Source organism: Phocoena sinus, chromosome 15, assembly GCF_008692025.1.
Source record: "Phocoena sinus isolate mPhoSin1 chromosome 15, mPhoSin1.pri, whole genome shotgun sequence".
Classification (NCBI taxonomy): Eukaryota; Metazoa; Chordata; class Mammalia; order Artiodactyla; family Phocoenidae; genus Phocoena; species Phocoena sinus.
The window spans coordinates 73,598,600-73,611,212 of record NC_045777.1 but is presented as its reverse complement, the minus strand read 5'-3'; the positions used below and the strand labels follow the sequence as shown (position 1 = coordinate 73,611,212).

Genomic DNA, 12,613 nt, shown 5'->3' with positions numbered 1-12,613 from the left:
GATTTAAGAACATATACACCTAGCGATGTCACTACAGAGGCATAACCTAAATTCATCCCAAATCATAGCAGTGAGATCACCAGCTAAAGTTTTACTCTAAAATATAAATATAGACCTCTCTTTCCAGAATGGCACACTATCTTTAAAACTATATCATTGTGGTTTTCCTGATCCGATGAGACAAATTTGTAACAAATAGAAAGAAAAAATATATGCATTTCAGATGCAAACAAACACATAAAATAATATTCCCACTTTTCTAACCCTGATAGATGCCTAGAAGATGTATGTTTCCCAGCTTTATAAACTATGGCCAAATGCCCTGAACTTGTAGCTCTCAGCTCATCTTCTGGATGGAAGATTCAGAACTGTTCAAGGCCCTTCTGCAGTGGTGGGTTCTAATACTGGCCAGTGGGTTTACCTCTATTAACTGTATGGTCTAGCTCCATCTGTGCGCCCAGTCTAGTCCACCTCAAGCAGTATAAAGTCATATGTGCAGACCACTGAGTCTGTCAGACTACCTGAGTTCAAATCTCCATCATCTCTTGTATGACCTGGAACAAGTTACTGCTGCGAACCACATTTCTTTATATTTTTCTTTTAAGAAAGGGAATAAAGGAAGATGACAACATTGAGATAATGCATGTAAAGAGCTTATTATTAGCACATGCCTGGCCCATGCTAGCACTTGACAAGTTCTAACTAATTACTTAAAAGGTCAACTTTTTATTTAGCTTGAGGAAAATACAGATACATTAATTTACTGGACACTACATCTAAGATGAGTGGATCTGTTCCCTTCTTAAAAATAAATTACAGGGCTTCCCTGGTGGCGCAGTGGTTGAGAGTCCGCCTGCCGATGCAGGGGACACGGGTTCGTGCCCCGGTCCGTGAAGATCCCACATGCCGCGGAGCGGCTAGGCCCGTGAGCCATGGCCGCTGAGCCTGCGCGTCTGGAGCCTGTGCTCCGCAACGGGAGAGGCCACAACAGTGAGAGGCCCGCGTACCGCAAAAAAAAAAAAAAAATAAATAAATAAATAAATAAATTACAGGGCTTCCCTGGTGGTGCAGTGGTTAAGAATCCGCCTGCCAATGCAAGGGACACAGGTTCGAGCCCTGGCCAGGGAAAATCTCACATGCCGTAGAGCAACTAAGCCCGTGCGCCACAACTACTGAGGCTGAGCTCTAGAGCCCGCGAGCCACAACTACTGAGCCCATGTGCCACAACAACTGAAGCCTGCGTGCCTAGAGCCCATGCTCCGCAATAAGAGAAGCCACCGCAATGAAGAGCAGCCCCCGCTCACCGCAACTAGAGAAAGCCCATGCACAGCAACAAAGACCCAACACAGCCAAAAATAAATAAATAAAATAATTAATATTAATTAATTACATGCCTGGACTTTTCAAGCCAATGCTCTCTGTGCTGGAGCTAACACCCCAAACCTACTTCCAGAAATGAATCTTGGTATTCACTGATATTCCTTCAGCCCATCTGAGTGTGGAGGTGAAGTGACTTTTACTTAAATATTTGTCAGTCTCCTCCATTTTCATACCCCCCACGATAAAGCATGCCTGCTAAAAATATGGCTCTGTGATTAACCAACAACACAAAAAATGTATGTACTTGAGGAACTTGTTGGGAAGCACCAACACAAACACCACTGCTGATAAATTAATAACAAAAGCTCCATTGAGAAATAAAACATTTATGAAAGGTAACTTGAAAAATGTGTAATCCCCATCTACTTATCTAGATAATGTAAAACAGATCCTTAAATTAAATCAGTCTACAGAGCTAAGTGCTTAGTCCACATTATTTTGCCAACACCAGAACTGTTTTTATTGAATTATGTTTTGATCTTACGTCGTCACCCTACACAATGAGGCAATGAGGAATTTTACTAAAAAACAAAGTAAAACACAACACAGCCCTCTGAAATGCATGCTGTATTTATACTTAAGGATGTAGTTGAGGAGTTTCTCAATACAAGGCATCTTTGGGAATCCAAAGGAGAAACTGGTCTTTTATCTTATGGTCACTGAACCATGTAACTGATTACATTTCTTTCTGAACTGGCTACTAAAAAGCAGAGTCAAATTTGTGGCCCTCTAACAAATACTTAAGACTTCAGTGCAAGTACTTTGTGTACAGATCTCATTTCTGTTTCCATCTTAATTTTTCTCCCACAGTCCTAAATCCATCACCCCTTTATTTCTGTCTGTTACCAAAAGCATGTTGTTTGTACCTTTGTAAGTCATTATGAATCCTTTCTGGAAGACGAGGTGATATAAGTAAATGGTATGCTCCACTTAAAAAACGGTATAGCACAATAGGAAGATATTTTCTTCCATTAACAAACATGTTACGAGTTCAATTTCTAGAGGCATTATCTTTCTTGTGTTCCAAAAGAAAAAAGAGCAAGTGTTGTAGCAAACATTATATTTAAAATTAGGAAATTCTAACAACAGAGGAACTACCAAAATAAAACACTTTCATTATGTATTTTTAACTGTGGAGCACACAGAAACTTGTAAATATATCCCATGTCAAAATCCCCCAAAAGTCATTTTTATTTTTAAAATACAGACGAAATCACCACAAATGCAGTTGCATTTGAGTATTTATTCTGAATGAGAACTGAATAGGCTAGCTTCAAAAATGATTTATAAAATTTTTGTACAGCTCCTTCTGAGTTGCCCTGTGCCTAGCACAGGGGATGCTGCCAACCATTCCTTACTGGGAGACAGCACAGAATTTAAAGCCCCAAATGCTCTTGCTACATTCCTGCTTCAGGGATTTCAGTAATCTTATTGCTGTCATCGGAGCAAAACAAAAAGCTTAATATTCTCTTAGTGGGTAAAATTTTACCCTATCATGAACTCATACTTAGCATTCTGATCATAACTTCTAACTACAAATTTATCTAATTAATTGATTATAATTATAGTCCTTCACCCTCCTGGTGACCACAAACAAGCGAGCTATGCTACCAGAGACTTGAAAAACTGTTTTACTACACAATAAAAATTACACTGCCTACCCCAACAACAGTAACTTCATCAACAACAGGAATCTCCCAGGGTAACTTGAAAGCAGCACCATAAAGTATAGCCTTTTCTTAAAGCATTTTAGGGACTTTATCTAAATAACAAACAGATAAAATAAGAGCCACATAATATTATGTGGGATAAAGATGAGTCAATTGTTGTTTCTCCTGTTTATTCAACAAACAATAGTCTAGATTATTTCAAGGCCTTTCAGTCATGTGAAACAACATACATTATGTTCCTACAATGCTTTATGACAGAAATGAACATTTAATATGACTTTCAAAATGTTTGGCCTCTATTGTGAAACTTTTTTTTTTAGGGTGACAACTTTATTGCTGGGTTAAGAAGCTACTTAAGAGCATGTCTATTCTACCTCACAGAATAGACAGGTATGTTATGTCACATAGGTATCTCCTATATTTTAGGGATGGGTCATCTCTGCTAGAGATGTTTACTTTGCAACCAATATAAACACATGTGCCAAAAATTAAACTCACATTGTCAACATAGAAATTCTATGTCTCTAGCCAAAGACTGAGAAGAGTAAATGAAACAAGACCTTAGTTCTTCTATACATAGATATTAAAATAAGTACCGGTCAAGTCTTTTTTTCACTGAAAATCAACATCAGAAATCAATGATTTCTCATCATCCTCATGGAACACTCATGAATGCCTGACTTGGATTGAGATGCAAAGAGATAAAAGCAGAATTCCTGTTTATAGAAGTTTACAAATAAGCAGGGTCACACACTCTCATACAAACAATTAGTAAATGAATATAAAATTCAATTCAGGGCTTCCCCGGTGGCGCAGGGGTTAAGAGTCCGCCTGCCGATGCAGGGAACACGGGTTCGTGCCCCGGTCCGGGAAGATCCCACATGCCGCAGAGCGGCTGGGCCCGTGAGCCATGGCCTCTGAGCCTGCGCGTCCAGAGCCTGTGCTCCGCAACGGGAGAGGCCACAACAGTAAGAGGCCCGCGTACCACAAAAAAAAAAAAAAATCAATTTAACAAGCAGAAACGATTAAAATACAAGCTAGCACATAATCAAACACTGTACGGGGCACAATCCTCATCAGCCACATAGCAGCCCGTGTGTTAAGCAGGCAAATAACAAAATTCCATGTTAACCAGGCAAATAACCCTCCTTAAAACCCTTCCCTGGCTCTGTCACCATCAGAGAAATGCCCAAGAATCTCCTGCATCTCTGCCCCTATCTGCCACCCGCCGCTGCCTGCATTTTTTCACTTTTCAAAAACCACCTCCTGGGAGGTGCTGGCCTCTTCTCCTTTAGTTGCCCCATGTCCACATTCCCACTACCTCTAAAATTCTCACCCCACCTTGTTAGGCTGAATGTTACTCATTCTTCAAGACACTTCCAGAAATATTCCCTGGTACCTTCCTCCACCCTCCATGCCCTGCAGTCCCTCAAGACACCTGGGGTGTCCCCCTTCTGGGCTCTGCTGCTCACCACACTGCATGGCGAGTATCCTCGCTGTCCCTCTCTCCTGAAGTGGCTAACTTCTAGAGAGAAGAAAATGACTGCTTGGAAGGTCAATAAAAATTCAAATCCTTGAACACCTTAATCTTCCACCTAAGAACCAGTAACTCTTAAAATTAACATTATTTATCATTAAAGGGATTAAGTAAAATCAAATCTCCTTGCAACTCCAGCAAGCTTTCTTTTTTTTTTTTTTTTTTTCTATACGCGGGCCTCTCACTGTTGTGGCCTCTCCCGTTGCGCAGCACAGGCTCCGGACACGCAGGCTCAGCGGCCATGGCTCACGGGCCCATCCGCTCCGCGGCATGTGGGATCTTCCCGGACCGGGGCACGAACCCGTGTCCCCTGCATCGGCAGGCAGACTCTCAACCACTGCACCACCAGGGAAGCCCCAGCAAGCTTTCTTGGTACAACTATTTTAATTAGTAACCTTGATAGATTTTGGGGGGTTTGTTTTGCAGTTTTAGATTTACTGAGAAAACAGGTACAACTATTTTTTAAACTCAAACAAAACTCTTCAGATCCAAAAAAAAAACAAAAACTATTCCCCAGTGATGCTGTGAACTCATCCTGACAAATTTTCACATCTAATCTCTCTGCTAGGCGAGTCCCGGCGCCCAATGACACATTTCCCGACCACAGGGCTTGGTCACCGGCGCTGAGACACCACCAGCAGGCTCTGACCTATTCTCTGAAGCGCCTAAGTCCTTCCACCCTGTCGACTAAACTTCCGTGATGGGCATCACCTCTGCTCTCCTCCGAGACGATTCGGAAGCAGGGACTTCTGCTCCTAACCCCAGGCCCACAACTTCGCCCTCAACCACGGGGCGAAAGTTAGGACCAGTCTTCCAGTCCCCGCGCTGCGAAAGAGAGCATCCTCCCACCTCCAGGACCTTTCCCTCCCCGAGACCGACGCGGGTCCCTGAGGTCCCGGCGCCCCTGCCCAGGCCGGGCTGCGACAGGTCCCCGAGGGGCTCGGGGCACGACCCGCACGGTCACGACTACAGGTGTCCCTCGGCACTCCGCCGACTGGACAGTGAGGAGGGAGCCGGCTGGAGCACAGCCATCCCGCGATGGGTGGACGGGTGGCAGGCGGCGGCCAGGAAACGATACGCGTCTGCCCGTCGGAGCTGGGCCGGGCCTCGGAGAACTTGGCGACGAGCGCCCGAAACGGGCAGGCCGAGCACGCAGAGGATGAGGGGGGCCGGCGACGGCCTGGGACCGGCCAGGGCCGCGCCGCCGGGCCCCGGGCTGAGCCGGAGGGCGGCAGGAGGCACCGGTGAGAGACGGCCCCAACCGGGTGTACAGCCCGGACCAATGACCCAGTAACCGTCACCGGTACGGCGCCGCCGCCCCACTGCCCCGACGCCGCCGCCCCACTGCCCCGACGCCGCCCTGGGCCCCCGTCCACCCGCCCCGTACCTCACCTGCTGCTCCACCGACGTCCAGAACACCGCTCTCTCCGCGTCGCTAGAGTAGGTCCGGGTGCTAGTCACAACCCGCCCTCACGCCGGCCCTCCCTCTCGCAGCCCCGCCCCCGGCGCCGCGCGCGCACGCCACGCACGCACGGACGTCACTTCCGGGGTCTCTGCGCGCCGCCGGGGGGATGAGAGTGGCAGTCCGAGTCTGCCCTGGGTGGAGAGGGGGTGCGAGCCTGGCGTGGATGACGGCACCGACAAAGCCGTAGGGCGAAGGGAAGGAGGCGGCTTCGACGCTGGCCCCGGGGCGCTGACCTGGAGCGTTCGGGAGCCAGCGGAGAAGCGGGTGTTTTCCTTGTCTTTTCCTCAACCCCTGCTACCGGGATCCCACCAGGAGTAGCCTGAGGGTGACACTGCCCATTCTTAGCTTGGAATGGGAGGCGGTGGCAAAGGCTGCGGCAGAGCGGTGTTTGGCCAGTGGAGGTTCCATCCCGTAGGGAATGAGGCTGCCTGAGAAACTAATGAATCCCATCGCTTCACACGGATTTTAGGATTTTAAAAGTTCTTTAGTTAGAGGACTTAAAGAGATTGGCTGATCTATTAGCCGGTTTTACAGCCGAGCATAACTGAGTTCCAGAAGTTAAATACGTTAGCCAGTGTCACACAGTATTAATGGTCGAGTTATAAATGGAATCCAGTTCTCCGTGATTCCCATTTCAGGAATGTTGGAGACAGCAGCTGCCTCTGTATTCTGGATGACATCTATGGCACAAAGGGCAGCCACGACTGGAAAATAAATAAATAAAGAGACAGAAAAGAAAATACTATTGTACAGTGTCTGGGAGGGAGCCCTGGGTTGGAATCCCAGGTTTGCTAAATGCTGCCTCTGTGATCTTGGACAGTTTGCCTAATAGCTCAGTCTTTGCTCGTTATTTGCAAAATGGAGATTTATTTGTTCCTCAAATTATTCCTAAACGCTGGAAGGTAGCAGAATATGCCATCCCAAAATATGCCTCTCTGACATAAGGCTTATTCTGAGAAAGTAAACACAGAGAAGCCCTGAAAATAAACTAGAAGTTAACCTTTTGTAAGGGAAACATACATTTATGAAGGAAATCGCTATTTGTAAAAGTGTCTCCCCCTCTGTACCTGGAAGAAAAGGACAACTCTAATAAATCACTAGAGACTCATCAATGGAGAAGACACTGACTTAAATCTGTATAACAAACTTCTTAGCTTGTTTATTTTTCTTTCCCTGGTCACCTCCATAACTGGTCTCCACCCTCCCCCCACCCCCCACCCCCAACAGACACCTTTCCTTGTTTGTCTTCACTGGGAAATGGTATTTAAGTTGGCATTCTAAGCCTTTTCCCTGGGTATCTCCTATGTATATGTGAGGTATACATGTTAACAAATCTCTATTTGTTTTCCTCTTTGTTACTCTTTTATTATAAGGGTTTCAGCCAAGAACTCAGAAGAGCAGAGGGAAAATTATTTTCCCTCCCCTACAGTACCTAATGTATGCTAGGCTGAGGATACCAGACTATTAAAAAAAAAAAAAAAAGTACCTAAGCTGAGAAGCTTACATTCTAGGGAAGAGGTGGAGGAGCCACCAAACAATACATTATTTACAAAAGTACATAGGATAGTGACCACTGCTATGGAAAAAGAATAACGCAAGGGAGAGGGATAGCCAGTGCAACCAAGAAGTTTGATGTTTTAGGGTGGACAGGAAAGCCCTGGCTGAGAAGATGACCAGAGCAAAGGGTTAGGGAGCTAGCTATACTACAATACTATGCAAGTATTTGGGCAAGAGTGTTCTAGGCACAGGGAACAGCAAGTGCAAAGGCCCTCCTGATGCCAACTTGTGTAGCTGTAGCAGTGAATTGAGGAGAGAAAGGAGAAGAGATCAAAAGGTAAGGGGCAAAGTCAAAGTGGGAGGGGACTAGCAAAAGTAAGGACAAAGTCTGACTCATTGGGGCCATTAATGCAACAAACTACCACACTTCCCTCTGGGAGGAGGGGTGGCAGTGAAGGCTATTGGAAAGGGGCACCAAAGGTACAGTCAACTGAGCAGGCAATGTTTTAGTTCTTGAGCTGGGTGATAGGTATATGGCTACTCACTGTATTATTCTTTATTTCAATTTATGTGTTGTTTTGCATATTAACTTATAAAAACCAGTCCCATTGGAAAAAGTGAAGATAAAAGAGGGCTAAGAGTAAATCCTGGAGTGTGTCAAAAGAAAAAGAGCCATCAAAGAGAAAAAAAAAAAGAGGAAAACTAAAAAAGAGGAGTAATGTGGAGGCTAAGGAGAGAGAGAAAGCCAAGGGATTGATCTGATGAGTCAAATTCTGCAGAAAAGTTAGGTAAGATGAATCTACCAGAGAGAAATGAAAACATACTAATAGAAGTGCTTAAACTACACATCCTTGTCTTGTTCCCAATCTTAGCGAAAAAAACTTTCAGTCTTTCACCATGATATGATGTTACCAGTGGGTTTTTCATACATGGTCTTTATCATGTTGAGGAAGTTCCCTGCTATTCCTGGTTTACTGGGTGTTTTTCTAATCAAAGGGTATTAATTTTTTAACTTTATTTTTAATTGTAAAATATACATAATATAAAATTTACATGCAAAGGAGTGAAGTTGGACCCTTACCCAACACCATGTAAAAAAAATTAACTCAAAATGGATGAAAGACCTAAATGTAAGAGATAAAATTTAGAAGGAAGCACGGGGGAGAAAAGCTTCATAACATTGGATTTGGCAATAATTTATTAGATATGACACCAAAGGCACAGGTAATAAAAGAAAAAAATAGACATATTGGACTTACCAAAATTAAAAGCTTTTGTGCATCCAAGGCAACAATCAACAGAGTATAAAGGCAACTCACAGAATAGGAAAAAAATATTTGCAGATCACCTATCTGTGATAAGGGATTGTTATCCAGAATATATAGAGAACTCCTAAAATTCAACAAAAAACCAATTTACATGAGATGTCTTTCCATTTAGTTACATCTTCTTTCATTTCTTTCAGCAATGGTTTTGCTGTTTTCAGTGTACAAGTCTTTCACCTCCTTAATTAATTCCTAAGTATTTTATTCTTTTTGATGATATTGTAGGTAGAACTCTTTTCCTAATTTCCTCTTTGGATTGTTCATTATTAGAAATGCAACTGATTTCTGTGTTGATTCTGTACTACTACATTGCTCAATTCGTCTATTGCTTCTAACAGGTTGTGTGTGTGTGTGTGTGTGTGTGTGGTGGGGGGGAATCCTTAGGGTTTTCTACATATAAGATCATATCAGCTTCAAACAGATAATTTTACTCCTTCCTTTTCAGTTTGGATGGCTTTTCCTTTTCTCGCCTAGTTGCTCTAACTGGAACTTTCAATACTATATTGAATAGAATTGGCAAAAACAGTCATCCTTGTCTTCTTTCTTATTTTAGCAGATAAGCTTTTAATCTTTCACTGCTGAGTACAAGGTTAGCTATGGGTTTTTTATATGTAGCTTTCTTATATCTATATTCCTAGTTTTTTGGAGTGTTTTTATCATGAAAGGGTATTAAATTGTGTCACAAGCTTTTTCTGTATCAACTGAGAAGATTGGGTAGTTTTTTCAATATAGTGAATAACATTTGATCAATTTTCATATGTTGAACCATAATTGTATATTCCGGGAATATATCCCACTTGGTCACAGCATGTAACCTTTTTAATATGCTGCTGAATTCTTCGTTAGTATTTTGTTGAGGAATTTTTTTTTTTTTTTTTGGTGGTTCTGTAACTTTATTGAACAAGCACAGTTAGTTCTCATCCACATTAACTGTCTGTAGATTTTTGAAAGTGGTGACAGATACATAGGTAACCAACATATAGAGCTTGTTTGGTGAATCTTCATCTTCATTACGTTTTCTAGACAACCGCACATGGATATGTATAGGACATTCCTTATTCCTTTGGCCCAGACAGCTTTGTTGATCCTGGTGTCAATGCATACATATGGAGTTCCCATCTTCTTCACGGCAAACTTCCGGATTTCTCTGAGTGCCTGAGGAGCACGCTTCTTGAAACCCACTCCATGGATGCGCCTGTGAATGTTGTTGGTGTATTCTCTGGTCACCACCTTGTTGACGGCGGACCGGCCCTTCTTCTCACCGCCCTTCCTTGCCGGAGCCATCCTGCCCGTCCCGGGTTGGAAAGGGAGGATTTTTATATTAATGTTCTTAAGGAGTACTGGTCTGTAGTTTCCTTGTAGTGTCTTTATCTGGCTCAGTATTAGGGCAATGCTGGCCTCACTGAATAAGTTAGAAAGCATTCTCTCCACTTTCAATTTCTTTCTGAAGAATTTGAGAAGGATTGATATTAGTTGTTTAAGCATTTGGTAGAATTCACCAGCAAAGCCATAAAGTCCAGGGCTTTTACTTGTTGGGAAACTTCTGACTACTGATTCAATCTCCTTACTAGTTATAAGTATATTCAGATTTTCTATTTCTATGTGATTCAGACTTGGTAGGATTTATGTGTCTAGGAATTAGTTCATTACATTTAGTTATTCAATTTGTTGGTGCACATATATTCATAGAATTCTCATAATTCTTTTGTAAAGTCAGTATGTAAAGCACCAAGCACCAAATATATATGAAACTCAAAAAAAAGGCAGATTTAAGGGAGATAACAACAGTTTTACAATCAGAGTTGGAGACTTAACTATCCCGCTTTCAATAACGGATAGAACAACCAGAGACGAGATCAGTAAGGAAAGAGAGTACTTGAATGACACTATAATCCAATGAGACCTAACAGACATATATAGAATACTTCACCCAACAATAGTGGATACACACAGAACATTGTCCAGAATAGAACATATGTTGGGCCACTTTACACTTATGTAAAGTCAGTAGTAATGTCCCCTCTTTTATTTCTGATTTTAGCAATTTGTTTTCTCTTTTTCTTAGTCAATCTAGCTAAAGACTTGTCAATTTTGATGATCTTTAAAAAAACCAAGTTTTGGTTTTATTGATTTTCTATATTCTCTTGTTTTCCTATTCTCTATTCCATTTTCTCTACTCTAATCTTTACTTTCCCCCTTCTGCTAGCTTTGGTTCAATTTGCTCTTCATTCTTCTAGTTCCTTTAAGGTGTACAGTTACGTTATTGATTTGAGATCCTTCTTTTTTAATGTAGATGTTTATGGCTACAAATTTCCTTCTGAGCACTGCTTTCACGTCATTCCAAAGGTTTTGTACGTTGTGTTTTCATTTTCATTTGTCTCAAAGTATTTTTTAATTTCCCTTGTGATTTCTTCTTTGACCATTGGTTGAGAGCATGTTTTTTAATTTCTACATTTTTGTGAGTTTCCCTCTGTTACTGATTCTAGTTTCATTCCATTGTGATTAGAAAAGATACTTTGTATGATCTCAACCTTTCAAAATTTACTAAAGGCTTTTCTTTGTGGCCCAACATATGTTCTATTCTGGACAATGTTCTGTGTGTATCCACTATTGTTGGGTGAAGTATTCTATATATGTCTGTTAGGTCTCATTGGATTATAGTGTCATTCAAGTACTCTCTTTCCTTACTGATCTCGTCTCTGGTTGTTCTATCCGTTATTGAAAGCGGGATAGTGAAGTCTCCAACTCTGATTGTAAAACTGTTGTTATCTCCCTTAAATCTGCCTTTTTCTTGAGTTTCATATATATTTGGTGCTTGGTTATTAGGTGTATATATGCATATGTTACATCATCTTGTTGGATTAAATCTTTTTCAGTCTATAATGTCTTTCTTGTCTCTTATAACCTTTTTTTAAAAAATTATTTACTTATTAATTTTTAAATTTTTGGCTGCACTGGGTCTTCATTGCTGCTCATGGGCTTTCTCTAGTTGCGGTGAGCGGGGGCTACTCTTCGTTGCGGTGTGCAGGCTTCTCATTGTGGTGGCTTCTCTTGTTGCGGAGCATGGGCTGTAGGTGCGCGGGCTTAGTTGCTCCGTGGCATGGGGGATCTTCCCAGACCAGGGCTCGAACCCATGTCCCCTGCATTGGCAGGCGGATTCTTAACCACTGAGCCACCTGGGAAGTCCAACCTTTTTTTTTAATGTAAAATCTGTTCTAACAATATAGCCACCCCAACTCTCCTTTGGTTACTGTTTTCATGGAATATATTTTTCCATCCTTTTACTTCCAGCTTCTTTGTGTTTTTGTATCTAAGGTGAATTTCTTATAGAGAGCAGATAGATGGAACTTTTTGGGAAATACGTTCTGCCAATCTTTAAATTGGAGAGTGTAATCTATTTACATTTAAAGTAATTGCTACAATTGACTATATTAAAAAGCAAACAAACAAACAAAATAAAGTAACTGCTGCTAAATAATGACTTACTTCTGCCATTTTGCTTCTTGTTTTCTAAATAGCTTATATATTTTTTTCTCAATTCTTCCATTACCTCATATTTTGGTATTTAATTGTTTTTCTGTAGCCTACCATTTTCATTTTCTGTACATTTTTTTCGTTATTTTCTTAGTGGTTACCTTTGGGATTACAACTGACATTTTGAACTCATAACAACTTAGTTTGAATAATACCAACTTATTTAAAATAGTATATACTCTGCTTCCAATACAACTATGTCCCT

The 12,613-nt window shown here is 41.9% G+C and overlaps 1 protein-coding gene and 1 pseudogene across 4 annotated transcripts in view; both read right to left on the bottom strand.

Annotated features, from left to right (window-relative positions):
• The window catches only part of RABGEF1 (RAB guanine nucleotide exchange factor 1), a 64,546-nt gene extending 58,432 nt beyond the window's left edge, over positions 1 to 6,114 (bottom strand). The window contains exon 1 of one of the 4 annotated variants that reach the window (XM_032605438.1): positions 5,980 to 6,114. The gene's annotated coding sequence lies outside the window, so the exon portion shown is untranslated. Of the gene's footprint in view, positions 1 to 5,974 lie in introns of all 4 variants that reach the window. The other 3 variants (XM_032605436.1, XM_032605437.1, XM_032605439.1) reach the window with 3 other exon arrangements.
• Positions 6,115 to 9,784: 3,670 nt separating this feature from the next.
• LOC116740148 lies at positions 9,785 to 10,158 on the bottom strand (annotated as a pseudogene).
• Between the last annotated feature and the right edge of the window lie 2,455 nt (positions 10,159 to 12,613).